The sequence below is a fragment of the Narcine bancroftii genome, chromosome 6 (genome assembly GCF_036971445.1).
Source record: "Narcine bancroftii isolate sNarBan1 chromosome 6, sNarBan1.hap1, whole genome shotgun sequence".
NCBI classification, from domain to species: Eukaryota; Metazoa; Chordata; class Chondrichthyes; order Torpediniformes; family Narcinidae; genus Narcine; species Narcine bancroftii.
The window spans coordinates 31,911,119-31,926,602 of record NC_091474.1 but is presented as its reverse complement, the minus strand read 5'-3'; the positions used below and the strand labels follow the sequence as shown (position 1 = coordinate 31,926,602).

The 15,484-nt window shown below is 41.4% G+C and overlaps 1 protein-coding gene across 1 annotated transcript in view; it reads left to right on the top strand.

Moving 5' to 3' along the window:
* LOC138735929 (teashirt homolog 2) overlaps positions 1 to 15,484 on the top strand; it is a 491,059-nt gene that overhangs the window by 99,878 nt on the left and 375,697 nt on the right. The window lies entirely within an intron of this gene.

Sequence of the window (15,484 nt, the reverse complement as noted above, 5' to 3'; positions counted from 1 at the left end):
GGAGACGGGATTACAATGTTGGCATCATGAGAAGGTGGATAAGCCTTTTACACTGGAACCGATGCAAAGCACATTGCTTCTCATACTACCTACCTTGGCGGGTAAGTACCAGGATGAAAATGACCCCCCCCCCCCCACCCCCATACTATATTGGCCGTGTTCATACAGATAAGTGAAAAGGTAAAAAGGCAATTAAATACCTGCTTTCATGGGCAGCGTGAAAGCACCTGACTCGGAAGATGAAATGTTTCATGGGAACACCTCCACCTGCAGGTTGCCTTCAAATTACACGTCATCCTGATTTCAAAATGCTCCTCATTATTGCCTTCATTGTCATTGAATCACAATCCTTTAATGCCAGACCACCCTCACACATCCTCTAGGATAGCATTATACGGTGTCTGCACCTCATGAACTGGAGCAATACAGTTCTAGCTCATCACCATTTCCTCAAGGGCAATTGATGGCCAATAAATGCCAGCAAAACTCAAATTCTGAAAATTTGATGAACAAAATATCTTCTCACTGACATTAATGTAGAGCAGCCCTCAAAATAAATTCTGAATGGAAGAAATCAGCACAATCTGCAAGCTGTGTCTTACTTTTCTAATTAATAATTATATGGCGAGAGTAGATGGCTTCTAATTCAAGTGAGGACGCATTTCCAATGACTTGACACATGGCCCTCAACCTAAGATGGGGTTGCGTTCAGGCACTCCCATAGTAAGTTGAAAAATATCGTAAGTCGAAAAGGGACAGTAGGATCAGTGTGGGGACTGGTAGCAGGCTGTCAAGGAGAGTGCGGGGCAATGCAGTGGGATCAGCGTAGGGACTGATCATGGGCTGTTGGGAGAGAGTGGGGCAGTGCAGTGGGATCAGTGTTGGGCCAGGTAAAGACTGAACATCATAGCCTAGCCCAGCCAAAATTCAAAGTACAGTACGGATTCTACCATCATAACTTTGAACAATTGTAATTCGGACTATCGTAAGTCGGGGACCGTCTGTACTCTCTTGTAAGATGAAGGAAGTTGTGACTTCAGTGTCCATCAGTTACTTATACAGATATACAGCTGAAAGAATACCTGTTGGATGCATCACAGCTTTATATGGGAGCTGCTTTGCTGAAGGTTGAAAGAAACTCGCAGAAGGTACAGGATGCAGCTCCGAATGTCATTAAAACTTCCCCGGCTCCTTGGACTCCATCAACATTTCCTGCTGCCTGGGAAAGGCACAACATTTTGAATGACTCATCGCACCCTAGACACACTCTCTCTTCTGCCTTCCATCAGGCAGAAGGCATTAGAGATTGAAATTGAAGGAAAACTAACTTAAGACGCTGAATTCTATGTTGCCTTCAGGTTCCTGAAGGAAGCCCACAACTGTGCTCTAATGCTGCCCTTGTTTTGTGCTCAATGTTTTTTCATTACAACTCTGCACTGGGTGCTCTTGCCCTTCTACTTTGCACGGCTGCAAGACTGTTAGAGTCGACCTGTTAGACTGCTTGTAGAACTCTTCTTGTTGTACCAGATATGTGACACATAAATTTAATTAAGATGTCACACCAACAGTATGTGTAAAAGAAAATAAGTGAAGTTGAAAGCTGCAGACTTTTCATAAAGGGAGCTACTAGAGATTAATAATTCCAGAGCATCATAAGACAAATATTTTGGAACAGAAATGTGAGACTGATATTTGTCTGGCTTTCATTTTTGATGAGTTATTTGGAGGTCATGGAATAATAGTTTCTCTGTCTGCCATTCTATTAGAAACACGATGTGACCCACTATGATACTTTGTGCAAAATACTTTGTTTTTAACAGGCTGTAACTCTTAACTGATGCAAAACTTGAAAGGTGTATTTTTCTATTTTAATTTTGGATTGTATTTGTGGTTAGTGTTAGATTTCTAATTTGGATGTGATACATCTGCATATGTGAATGACCATGAAATTAATGCAGTAAGGACATAATAAGGAACCATCTCTGGTTACAAATCATTATTCCATTTTGTCCAATTTATTCTAATATTGTTGGTTTTATAATACATTATTTTGCAGATTTTAATACCATTCTTGATGGATTGAATTGGAAAAATAATTTCAAAAAAATAATGAATGTAATCTGAGGATACACATGTCTTGGGTAAACTTATACCTCTCATTTTGTTCATTTAGATTGGTCACAGTGTTTGAGCTACCGAAAGAAAATAGACACACACACCGAGAACAGTTCAGTTTATACAAATGTTTATTACTAATTCAAAAGCTGATTTCACACTACAATATGCAAGCCCTTCCCAACTATACTTATCAACGCTTGGACTGGTCCCAACTGCCGAAGCGAGGCAACGACTGCACACTTGTAGTAGGTTGTCAGGGCGCTGGTAGCAGCTTCTCCACCTCCCCCGACCGGGACGTTGCTCGGACTCTGGCTGTTCTTCCTTCTTGACAAGGGGTGTTCCCACCCCTCGGAGAGTCTAAACTTCAGCAGCAGGACCACAGGCTTATATACCCCAAAAACAATTAATCATGCGCCTACTCCTTCTAATATTTGTCAGTCAAAATCAAAACTGAACATTACATTCTACAATTTAGAAGATTAATTATTCTGGAACCAGGATGTTATAACTTCCTGGTTTATCTCGTAGATACAAAGACTTATTAAAACTTCTCGAGCAAGACAGGTTGTGACCAATTCGTCAATTTCAGAGTGTTGCATTTGACAACTGCTTTCCCTGGGCCTCACAGTGGAATTCCATTTCAAAGTGTATCTTCAGATAAGTCCCCATGGCTGAGTTTAATTACATCTGCTAGTTCTGAAAGTAAGGTGACCTGCGTGTGGACCCAGTGTCGTCAGTTCCACATAAGCAAAAAGCATCTGGGTACATGGTTTTAATCCTCCATTACAACACATTATTTAGATCAAATGTCTTAAACCTGAGAGTTTTATGAAACCGTAAATCTGAGAAGAGTATCTGGTCATTTCCTACCAAATGTCATTGGTTCCTTGGGACTTTAATAGAGCTGATGCCCAAAACTGAGTGGTGAATTTGAATAGTCCAATTGCATTTGAGCCCACCAGTTAAATAGTTGAACCTGAATGCCTATTTCTTCAACATGTAAGCAATAACAATGTCATACAACTTTGACTTGGAGATGGACGTTAGCCACGAAGGATCAAGCTGTCGTTTACTGTTGCACTGAGTCAGTAACACTGCGGCATCTTCTGACAAAATCATGAAAAGTTGTCTCCATGCTATTTTCCATCCCTACTGAAGTAGCTGTACAATACTGAACATTCAGGTATTTTGGCATTCCTTTGTGTGAAAGGCCATAAGATATCGGAGCAGGTGGGCCATTCAGCCCATCAATCCACTCTCCCATTCCATCGTGAGCTGATCCATTCTCCAATTCTGCTCAACTCCCCTGCTTTCTCCCCATAACCTTTGATACCTACCTATTCAAACACTTATCAGTCTCTGCCTTAAATTCACCCAACAACCTGACCTCCACAGCCACCCATTATAGCAAATTCTAGAGGTTCACCACTCTCTGGCTAAACAAATTCCTCTGCATCTCTATTTTAAATAAGCATACTTCAAGCCTAATGGTGTCCTCTTGTTCTAGATTCCCCTACTATGGGAAGCAACTTTGCCATATCTCCCCTGTCCAGACCTTGCAACATTTGAAATGCTTTTATGAGGTACCCCCTCATTCTTCTAAACTCCAAGGAGTACATTCCAAGAGTCATCAAACATTCCTTATTTGCTAATCCCTTCATTTCAATAATCATTCTTGTGAATCTTCTCTGAACCCTCTCCAGTGGCATCACATCCTTTCATAAAATTGTACCCCACCCCTCAAGTAAGGCCTCACCAGGCCTTGTAGTTTCTTCTCTTGTACCCTATTCCTCCAGATATGAATGCCAACATTGGTTCACCTTCTTCACCACCGATTCAGCCTGGAGGTTAACCTTCAGGGTATCCTGCATGAGGACTCCCAAGACCCCTTTTGCATCTCTAAAGTTTGAATTTTCTCCCCATCCAAATAATAGTCTGTCCTTTTATTGCTTCAACCAAACAGCACATTCCTGATCTATCCAAGTCTCTCTGCAGCCTCTCAGTTTCCTCCTCGTGACCCTGCCCCTCTGCCTATTTATTCCATAATCCAAATCATTAACATACAATGTGAAAACAGATGACCTCAACACCAATCCCTGAGGAACACCACTGGTAACCGGTAGCCAAACAGAACAGAATCTCTTTATTCCCATTCTCTATTTCCTGCCAATCAGCCAATGTTCTGCATGTGCAAGTATCTTTTCAGTAATTCCTCTCATCTTGTTAAACAGTCTCAAAGACCTTTGGAAAATCCTAATATACAATATCCACTGCATCCCCTTTGACTAGCCTGCTTGTGGTTTTCTCATATAATTAAAGAAACAATGCTGACTTTGGCTTATTTTGTCTTGCAGATACTCCATAATCTCATCCTTGACAGTTGACTCTATTAACCTCCCATCCACTGATATTAGGCTAACAGGTCTATAATTGACTCTATTAACCTCCCATCCACTGATATTAGGCTAACAGGTCTATAATTTCCTTTCTGCTGCCTCCCTCCCTTTTTAAATAGAGGAGTTACTTTTCCAATTTTCCAATCCTCCAGAACCATGCCAGAATCTATTGATTCTTGGAAGATCATTGCCAATGTCTCCATCGTCTCAATAGCAGGTTCTTTGAGATCCTGAGGGTGCATTCCATCTGGTCTTGGAGACTTACCTACCCTTAGATGACTCAGCTTCCTAAGTACCTTCTAAGTGATGATCATGACTGCACTCGCCTCTCTTCCCTGACACCCTTGAAAGTCTGGTATATTACTAATGTCTTCCCCAGTGATGACTGATGCAAAATACTCATTCAGTTCTCTGCCTTCTTCTTGTCTTCCATTATTTCCTCAGTTTCATTTTTTTATCAGTCCTACAGCGACTCTGTTTATTCTTAATGTATTTAAAAAGAGCTTTCAGTATCCTTTTTGATATTATTTGCTAGCTTCCTTTCAAAGTTCACCTTTCCCTTCCTACTAACCTTCTTGGTTGTCTTCTGTAAGCTTTTAAAATTTTCCCAGTCCTCTATCTTCCCGTTAATTTTTGCTTCCTTGTATGTCGTTTCTTTGGCATTCACTTCGGCTTTGACTTGTCAGGCACAATTATGTCATTTTTTCCATTCAAATATTTTTTGGAATATACCTTTCTTGCACCTTCCTTATTTCTTGCAGAAAGGGTAGCCATTGCTGCTCTGCCGTCCTCCCTGCTAGTATGTCTTTCCAATCAATTTTTCCAGTAAAGTTCCTCTCTCGTACCACTGTAGTGCCCTTTATTCCACTACTGACAATTCTGGGTTCAGTTTTTCCCTCTCCAACTGCAGGGTGAATTTCATTATATTATGATCACTTCCTCTTCAGGGTTCCCATACCTTCAACTCCCTTATCAACTCTGGTTAATAGCCTTTGCGGCTCAACCTCCCAGACCTAATGCTGGAAGCTCCATACAGACATTAAATAGTTTGTAAGAGGAGCAAATAGAGTTTTTAAAAACAAAATCTAGCACCTGTGGTGCCTGTGCCCAAGATCACATCGCCTGTGCTTGGCAGCAGCCACTAGGCATTACAGACCCCAGGAGAGCATCCCACCGGCTCAAGGTAACAGTTAATGGGTAAATACACCATATTGAGAAGGCTCAGCAGTTGAAGGACACACACAGGCTGCAGGTGACCTGCAGTCTGGGGAACTGCACTGGCTGCAGGTTGCTGGAGACTGGTTCATGGGAGCCAGGTAACAGAACCATGATTTGAGAAAGTGATGAGGGCAAGAAGGGCTCCCGATAGGCCTTGGACACTGAAGCAGCTGCAAGAGGCAAATCAAACAACAATCAGTGACTGAAGGGACTCTCTTTTGATTCTCTTTCTCTCTTACTGTAAGGGGCACTGGGCAACACTAATGGTGACTCTGTCTGCCTTGCGGCAGGCAGAAGACAATTTCACATAATATTACATGTTCTGCACTATTGCAAGACAATAAATGAAACTTGAATCAATACCCAATCCAGAACTGCCATTTCCCTGGTCAACTCAGCCACAATCTGTACTCAGAAGCCATTATGAAGAGATTTGATAAATTTCTTCTCTTGAGACCCAGTACCAAACTTGTTTGCCCAATCAACCTGCATAATTAAAATCCGCCAAGACTATTGTAACCTTGCACGCCTTCTCGATCTCCTTCTATAGTTTGCACGCCACATTACTGCCTACTATTTTGAGACCTGTGTACAACTCATATCAGGTACTTCTTATCCTTATAGTTTCTTAATTCTACCCTCAGGGATTCTACATTTTCTGATCCAATGTCTCCTCTCTTCAAAGATTTAATTCAATGTTTAATCAGCAGAACCCCTCTGCCTACCTTCCTGTCCTTCCAATGCACTGTATATCCATGGATATTTAGTTCCCAGGTGTCGTCTTCTTTCAGCCACGACTTAGTGAAGGCCACAATGTCATACCTGCCAACTTCCAGCTGCGCAACAAGATGATTGACCTTATTTCTTACACTGCGGGCATTTAAATACATGGTCTTCAGTGCTGTGTTCATCATCCATTTCAATTTTGTTTCCAAAGTACACCAAGTTAAATCCTTAATTTTGTGCTTGCAATTTTGTCTCCTTCCTTCCTTCACAATCTCACTACAAGGTGTATCTACTTATCTATCTTCTGCCCTCTCATTCTGGTTCCCATCCCCCACCCCCCACCCCTGTCAAACCAGTTTAAGCCCTCCCCAAAAGCCCAAGCAAACTTGCCCACTAGGATATTAGTCCTCCTCCCATTTCAGGTGCAACCTGCCCTTTTTGTACAGGTTATGCCTTCCCCAGAAGAGATCCCAAGGATCCACAAATCTGAACCCCTGCCCCCTGCCCTAACTCTTCAGCCGCGCATTTATCTGCCATATCTTCCTTTTGCTGCCAGCCTTGAGGTCCTGCTTTTTAGCTTCCTTCCTAACTCCCTTTATTCTGTCTCAAGGACCTCATCACTTTTCCTATCTGACATTGCTATCAATATGGACTATAGCATCTGGCAGATATTACCCTCGCACTTAAAAATGCTGTAGATTCTATCTGAGACATCCCTGACCCTGGCACTTGGAAAGCAACATTAGCATCTGAGGGTCTCGATCTTGTTCATGGAACCTCTTATCTGTTCCTCTAACTCTCAAATCCCCAGTCACTATAACTCTCTTCTTCCCTCCCTTTCTGAGCTGAAGGGCCAGTCTCTGTACCAAAGGCCTGACCACTACAATTTGTCCCTGGTAGATCATCCCCTCAACAGTATCTAAAATAGTATACTTCTGTAACTTGTAATGGTTACATTCTTTTACTGAAACCCACTCAAGTGCCAAAAAAATCTCATGATTTGCATTTCATATCAGATCTCATCTTGAACTAAGGTAAAAATTCCACTGTATAGTACCTCATGCCAATCTCACATACAATTGCCGTATATTTGATATATAAGTCAGACCCCCCCCCACCACTTTTCATTCTTATTTTAAGACTTTCATCATATATAAGTGTACCCCCAAATATCGTGATGCCTGAAATATTGTCAGTGCACAAGTTGACTCCCAAAAACCGTGATGATTGATCTGCTGGGCGTTGGCTGGAGGTGATTATTATTATCGAGGGTCCATCAAAATGACAAAAGTATGGAGTGAGTTTTAAAGTAAAAGTGACAGAAATGGCCAAGAAAACCAACAACTCCGCTGCTGCAAGAAAATTTCATGTACATGTGAAGTTTGTAAGAGATTGAGGAAGAAAGAGGAGACTTTAAGAAAAATGCCAAAAACGCAATGTTCGATGAGAAGAGGAATCACTCATTGGCCAGAGTTGGAAAATGACATTGTGAAATGGGTACATGAACAGAAGCAAGATTGCTACATAGTTATCAGAAATTAATTAAGAACATTTGCACTACATTGGGCAAAATCGCACCCAGACCTCAGTGATGGTTTTGAGGCTGGTGCAACCATTTCATGAACAGGAAAAATCTGGTATTATGACCAAAAAAACCAAAATTTGCACAGAAACTAACCGAAAGATCGTGATCATAAAGTTGTAAATTTTCACCAGTTTATTATACATAACTAGCAGAAACACCAGTTTGCATTGGCAAATATTGGAAACATGGACAAAAACCCCCATGAATGTCAACATGATAGGCAATAGAACAGAGGAATGGGAAGGTGTGAAAACTGTGTAAAAACAGATGTTCAGGCCACGAAAGGACCAGGTTTACCATGGTGTTAATGCACAAGACCAAGTTAAGATCCATGGTAATCTTCAAACGCAAAATTAAATCTAAAATAAAATTCTCTGTGGGTATTTTTGAAAATTTTCATGAAAAGGGATGGATGAAAATAATCTAAAACTATGGACAGACAATGTGTGGATCAGGCTGCCAGGTGGTTTACACAAGGAATGGAATTTGGTGGTCTGGAATATGTTTCATAGCCAGTTAATTGAGAACACTAAAAGTAGACTAGCACTACATAATACTTACATGGCGGTTATCTCGGGTTGTTTAACGTCTCTATTGCAGCCTCTTGATGCCTGCTTGAACAAGCCATTAAAAGACCATGTGTATGAGGATTGGAATTGTGCTGCATCACTTGATGTGCTATGCAACTTCGTACTCAAGGCATGGGACAAAGTTAAAGTCGGAGCTGTGATAAAAACGTAGAAAAAGTGCGGTGTCTCTTGTACAAATGATGGCACAGAAGATTATTTATTCTGGGACAATGACGATGAAGCTGAAGCTGCCTGATCAGATACAGACTTTTTATCCATATGATGACTGCTTAAACAGTGAGAGAATGGATGTGCTTTGCCTCAGACGATGATAACAGTAGTGATTTTGAAGGATTCTAAATGTGTTGTTTTCAATAAAGATTTTAATGAAAATCTATTGTAGTCAATTTTTTTTGGTTTTTCAAGGGTCAAGATATGCGCTGAATTGACAAGGAGCAGTTTTTAAGGGGTCAAAAGTATATCTGGCATATATGTTGACCTATTTTTGAGAGGTTTGTTTAAGGGTTTTATGACTCAAATTTATCTGCTGAAATATATGGGTAATTTTTTAAGGTAAATTCTTAATTCTTACTGAGGATTGGCAATGAACTGACACACAAAGAATCCAACAGCATTAGCTGCTGTTTTGCTCATATTGGCTGAAGAAGAATTGTTGACCAGGACGATAAAAGATTTTGCTGTCTTTGGCTTGTGAATCCTGAGCATTTACATTGGCTGGGTGTCAGTTTAAAGCCCTCCAAAAGGCTTATTTGATGATGCATCCTGCAACATTTGTGCTGTTTTTCTCTCCACAGATGCTGCCTAGCCTGGTGAGTATTTACAGAAGTCACTTCCTGTTTTGCTTGCTCTCCCTTTTGACCAGGCATCTTCAGTGATGCAAGGTGCTCCCCTATCTTTTTTGGTGGTTCCAATATCCGAGTTCCAGTTTAGTATCATCTGACTGCACATGAACAATCTCATGAAACAGCTTTTCTCCGGACCATGGTACACACACACATTCACAATATATAGCACATAATAATCATATATGGACACAAAGATACAACTTAAAATAAATATATAAATATTTTGGGATGATTTATTCAGTTACAGGATGCTGTTCATCAATCTCACAGCCTGTGGGAAACTGGTGGTTACCAGGAATAGATGCATGTTTTTTGCAACCACATCAGCTATATAATCTTCATTTTCAAAGTCCTTCTTTTGATCTTGAACCTTGGTGGTGTACGACTCTCGTTGGTGAGCCCGGAATGCTATGGGTAAACAAAGTATCTTGCCTTTATTTGCGTGGACATTTTATTTTTTTTTAATATCCAGATCCCTTCTTAGACTGTTCCTTTCAGTAAGGAAGGAAACACATGCATTTGTGTATTATAGGGTCCCTGAGCCTGCCGAACTAAACTGAGGCTTGGGGCTTTATTGGTCAGGAGGAGGAGGGTCCTCCCCTACAGACCAGTCACTCTGATAACCCAGGAAGACCTTCGTTCTCTCTGGAGGGATTTGTGCAACCTTGGCCTGTAAGACAAGGTTGCCATACTTGATGAATGCATGTGGCTTGCTCTCTGGATGACAGTGAATGTGGGGAAAGGAGAGCTCTTTGCATGGTCAGCATTTCACAGCTAATGATAGTACATATCAGCTGCAGTTGAAGCTTGACAGATCTTTGAGTATCTTGAGGTTGTGATACTTTGTCCTACATTACTCCCATCTTTCACTTCTGGAAATAATCTCTGCCACCGTCTGCCAAGGGCAACAAGCTAATGTCCTCAAAAGCCTCCTACTCCCAATAGCACTCTTTCTGGTAATGTTCTTCACTGAGATCTCCTGGGACTTGCACCATAAATCTGCAGGCTCTCTCTTTTTATACGGTCTACCACGGTAAAGCTGTGGTGTGTGCACGCAGGGTGTGGTGCAGTTCGCTGTTAAAGCTGGAGTCGGGAAGTCACATGCCAGCAGCATTGCTAAACTATTCTGGAATTTTTGTAGGCATTGCTGTTGAATAATTTATTTTCACGAGAACATGAATACAGTGAATAGTTTTGATTGCATACTATTCAGGCAAGTCAATTGAAACAGCATTTAGTGCACAATATAGTGAACAAAAATGCAGAGTGTAAGGCCACAATTGGTCAAATCATGTAAGATTATGGTGTTACTAAAACAAAGTGCAGGATAGAGACAAAGGAACAGTTAAAAATAACTTTTTAACAAGTGGGGGAAGGAAAAAATGAACTGTATTTGAATTTCAAGATTAGTGTTTTGAAGCTTGAATAGCTTCTGCCTGATGGAAGAGAGTATGACCAGGTTGGGATGGGACCTTAACATGTTGGCAGCTTTCCTGAGACAGCAGAAGAAATAGATGGAGTCGACGGATGGTTTGTGTGACGGCCTGAACTATAATAAAATAAAATGGGGGGGGGGGGGGGGGTGGTCGGTCTTGTTTGTTTTTAAAATAAATGCCTGTAATGTTACTTAAGGTTCCCATCTGAAGTGCAAGATGCCTTGCAACATTTAAAAGCGGCACAATATTTGATACTCTTTCTGCGTCCAATTTAGGAATAGATATACGTTATTGATCTAAATTCTTGTTCATTGGTGGATATATTTGTATTGGTAGGAGAGACCAGAACTATGGGGCATAGCCTGAAGATTCAGGGTTGTAAATTTAGGACAGTGATGAGGAGGAATTGCTTTTCCCAGAGGGTGATGAATCACTGCCCTTTGAAGCAGTGGAGGCGACCTCAGTAAATATATTTAAGACAAAGTTGGATAGATTTCTACAGAGTAAGGGAATTGAGGGATATGGGGGAAAAGCAGGTAGGTGGAGATGAGCCTATCATCAGATCAGCCATGATCATATTGAGTGGTGGAGCAGGCTCGATGAGCTGGATGGCCAACTCCTGCTCCTATTTCTTGTGTTCTTTTATATTATATCTGCGCTCACGTAGTCTGCTGCCAAATTAAAAAAAGGAACAGCCTTGCATTTCATTCTCTATACTGGTGTCTTTTCCCTTTAAAGTGCTCCAGGACGTCCATCACATTTTGGAACTCTGACCAATGTCATTTGATGGAATTGTCACTTGAGCTCAGACAGTTATCTTGGTTGTACCCAGACCAAAATCATTTGAACTGTCCTCCCTGCCCTTCAGCTAGGTACCCTGACGTGATAGAAATTCACACAAAACAAAAATCTCCCCAATGGGTACAAAATTAATGAGCTATAAATTGTTCCACATCACTTGTTAGTGTTAAAACAGTGTTCTAGGTCACCTTCGCCCTCTTCATGAAAGTTACATGAAGAGAGACAATGCAAGGTGCACAGAGCAGCGTTGATGAGTTTACTTGCGTGCAGCACTGAAACTGCGTTGCGTTGTAAATCTTTGCAATACTCAGCATGTAGCATTGCAGGTGCAATTTTTATTGCCATCTCTCAATGCGACCCTCTTCTAGTTGTCAAGGGATGTTCTACTGAATGGTTTTATACTGCAGATTTTGGAGAAGGTGAGCAGGCTGCTTCCAGGAGAATCAGAGATATCTGTACACAGCAGCGAAAACATTATTGGTGTTTAAAGGAAGTATGCTCTTTCTGCAGGAGGGTTATGCAGGTTTTCAAGGGCTTTCAACAAGTACTCCTGGCAGAGAATTGCTGGGAGGTTTCTTTCAGGACAGGAGTGCAGTAAATTAATGGCTACAATGTTAAAGATGCCTGCAAAATATGCAAATATCTATGCGAATATTGTAGATTTGGCTATCTTCAATGCAACATTGATCTGAAAAGCATGAAATGCGGCAGAGATTGACAGTAGGACCATAGTATAATTCTTTGGCTTGGCTTCGCGGACGAAGATTTATGGAGGGGGTAAAAGTCCACGTCAGCTGCAGGCTCGTTTGTGGCTGACAAGTCCGATGCGGGACAGGCAGACACGGTTGCAGCGGCTGCAGGGGAAAATTGGTGGGTTGGGGTTGGGTGTTGGGTTTTTCCTCCTTTGCCTTTTGTCAGTGAGGTGGGCTCTGCGGTCTTCTTCAAAGGAGGTTGCTGCCCGCCAAACTGTGAGGCGCCAAGATGCACGGTTTGAGGCGATATCAGCCCACTGGCGGTGGTCAATGTGGCAGGCACCAAGAGATTTCTTTAGGCAGTCCTTGTACCTTTTCTTTGGTGCACCTCTGTCACGGTGGCCAGTGGAGAGCTCGCCATATAACACGATCTTGGGAAGGCGATGGTCCTCCATTCTGGAGACGTGACCCACCCAGCACAGCTTGATCTTCAACAGCGTGGATTCGATGCTGTCGACCTCTGCCCTCTCGAGTACTTCGACGTTAGGGATGAAAGCGCTCCAATGGATGTTGAGGATGGAGCGGAGACAACGCTGGTGGAAGCGTTCTAGGAGCCGTAGGTGATGCCGGTAGAGGACCCATGATTCGGAGCCGAACAGGAGTGTGGGTATGACAACGGCTCTGTATACGCTTATCTTTGTGAGGTTTTTCAGTTGGTTGTTTTTCCAGACTCTTTTGTGTAGTCTTCCAAAGGCACTATTTGCCTTGGCGAGTCTGTTGTCTATCTCATTGTCGATCCTTGCATCTGATGAAATGGTGCAGCCGAGATAGGTAAACTGGTTGACCGTTTTGAGTTTTGTGTGCCCGATGGAGATGTGGGGGGGCTGGTAGTCATGGTGGGCTAGGAATGAACCATGGCAAAACAGGCTTTGAGCTTGGAAGTGGTCAGAAGCCATGAAATGCAGTTTGAATGTTGCTTCTTTAAGTTGCATGGTTCAGGGGAGACTGGTTCATCAATCACCGTTGTTATATGAGTGCATTTTTAAGAAATATATTTTTGAAGTAGAAAATCTCTCAGCAGACAAACTTTGCTTGCTGGTGTTCTGTTCAATTATTTGAAAGAGTTTTTTTATGGAAAATAAAAGTGTGAGAAAGAACAAAAGCCTTGTTGACAAGTGAGGAAATGCATTTCCCAAAGGGCGCTCAAGTATCCAGAAATGTGTGTGCAACATTATTGTTCTCTGGGTTTTCTCCAATTTTCTTTGAATTTTTTGAATGAATTTCAAAGCAAACTCAATCCAGGCAAGCTCATATGTCTACCATTTTAGCAGTGATTTTAATTGGCTCCACTCAAACAAGTTAGGAGCTCCACAGAATTAACAAAAGAGCCTGGATAACTCGAACAGTAGAGTATCAGGCTTTTAATCAGGGAGTCTGCAGTTCAAGTCCCCGTTCAGGTATTCCTTTGAATATTTTAATGGATCTGGTGCCTGCAAATATAAGGAGTACAGATGGCCAAAGTGCAATTTATGTGCTGTAGGACTCATCCAAGTGTTAAGTACTTTTTCTTCAGCATAACTCCAAGGCTGTTAGGTTTTCTCTTGGCCATTGACCAAGTCAGCATCAGGCCTAACTGGCAACTCATCATAATAACTTGTTTATTGCTGAACTTCAGGTTAACGCCATCGGCCTTTTTCTTACTACGCACCCACCAGAACCCAATAATACTGCGTGTGTTGTTGTATTGTTGATGGCTGTAAGTAACATAATAATAATAGGGTATCTGGAACAGTTAGGCACTTGGGCATCCAAAAGAATGGGATCCTGCTTCACTTAATTATTTGCCAGGAAGCTTGCACATGCCTTCTGTAGATCAGAGTTCCAATCTCAAAGTGCTATCATCCCAAGTTAAATTATAACAGGACACACACTGATTAACAGTTGTATAGATCTTAACCCACTTACAAGAAAGACCTTTGCTCTCTCATGAGGTGGGCTGAGAGTCTTCCACTAATCATTACATCGCCTCTATAATAAATTCACAAAATAATTATTGTACTCCTATTGCACATGCAGTATTCAACCAGTACATTCTTGCTTATTTTGCCTGTCTTAATGTGCATTAATAACTTGAGAATATGCTTGCACAGCTGGTGTTCCCCTTTTGTACACTCGATTAAGCAGCCAGGACTTAAATGACAAAATATTTTTCATTACATTAGTTACATCTCCAGTAGTTTCACTATTTAGTAAGGTGTACTCGTAGCAGATGTTAGTAATATTTTATTTCTGAGTTGTTCCTTGTATAATTGTTACATTATTTCACCTAGTGGTGTATCATATGATTTCTGCCACTACCTGGATTTTGATGTGCAAAATTATCGATTTAAGAATATTATTTTCTTGAAGCAGAAATAGCAGCACATTTTTGGAATACATTACATGATTTGGAATCAGCAGTTGATGTGCAATGAAATCCCAACCAAGTCCCTTTCTTTCACTGCTCTATCAAAAAAATGAGTTCAAATGTAAATGGGAGAGAGAGATGAGGGACTTGTCAATTCTAGAATCTTACCTCTGCAGCGAAGTGGCAAAGCCGTGATGATTTCCACCAGGTGTGTGACCTGTGCTGTGCAGAAGAGGTCTGATTCAGACTACATCCACAATGCCTCTTTTTAACAAAAATCCTACATCTGGGATAAGTACAAATGAGTATAATCATGAGCACAGGGGACGTCAAACAGAAGTGCAGCTCAATTTAGTACAAATGACAAATTTTCAGTATATCTCTCAAGTTTTAAAATAAAACTGAAGGAGGTGTAAAGCAGCTTAGCCATCACCACGTCATAAGAGGCATTCTTCGATTTCCCTGGTGGTGACATCTACATAAAGTCGTAGAATCAAACAGCACAGAAATTGTTGGCCATGTTGGCCATCAAGCCCTATTTGCATGTACTCGTTTCATAGCCTTCTGTGCTCTGATTACTTAATTACTCATGTAGACATTTAATGTCATGAAATGAACTCTTTCCATCAACCCCTCAACTGTAATTTCCTCTAAGCTTGGGGTGAAAATG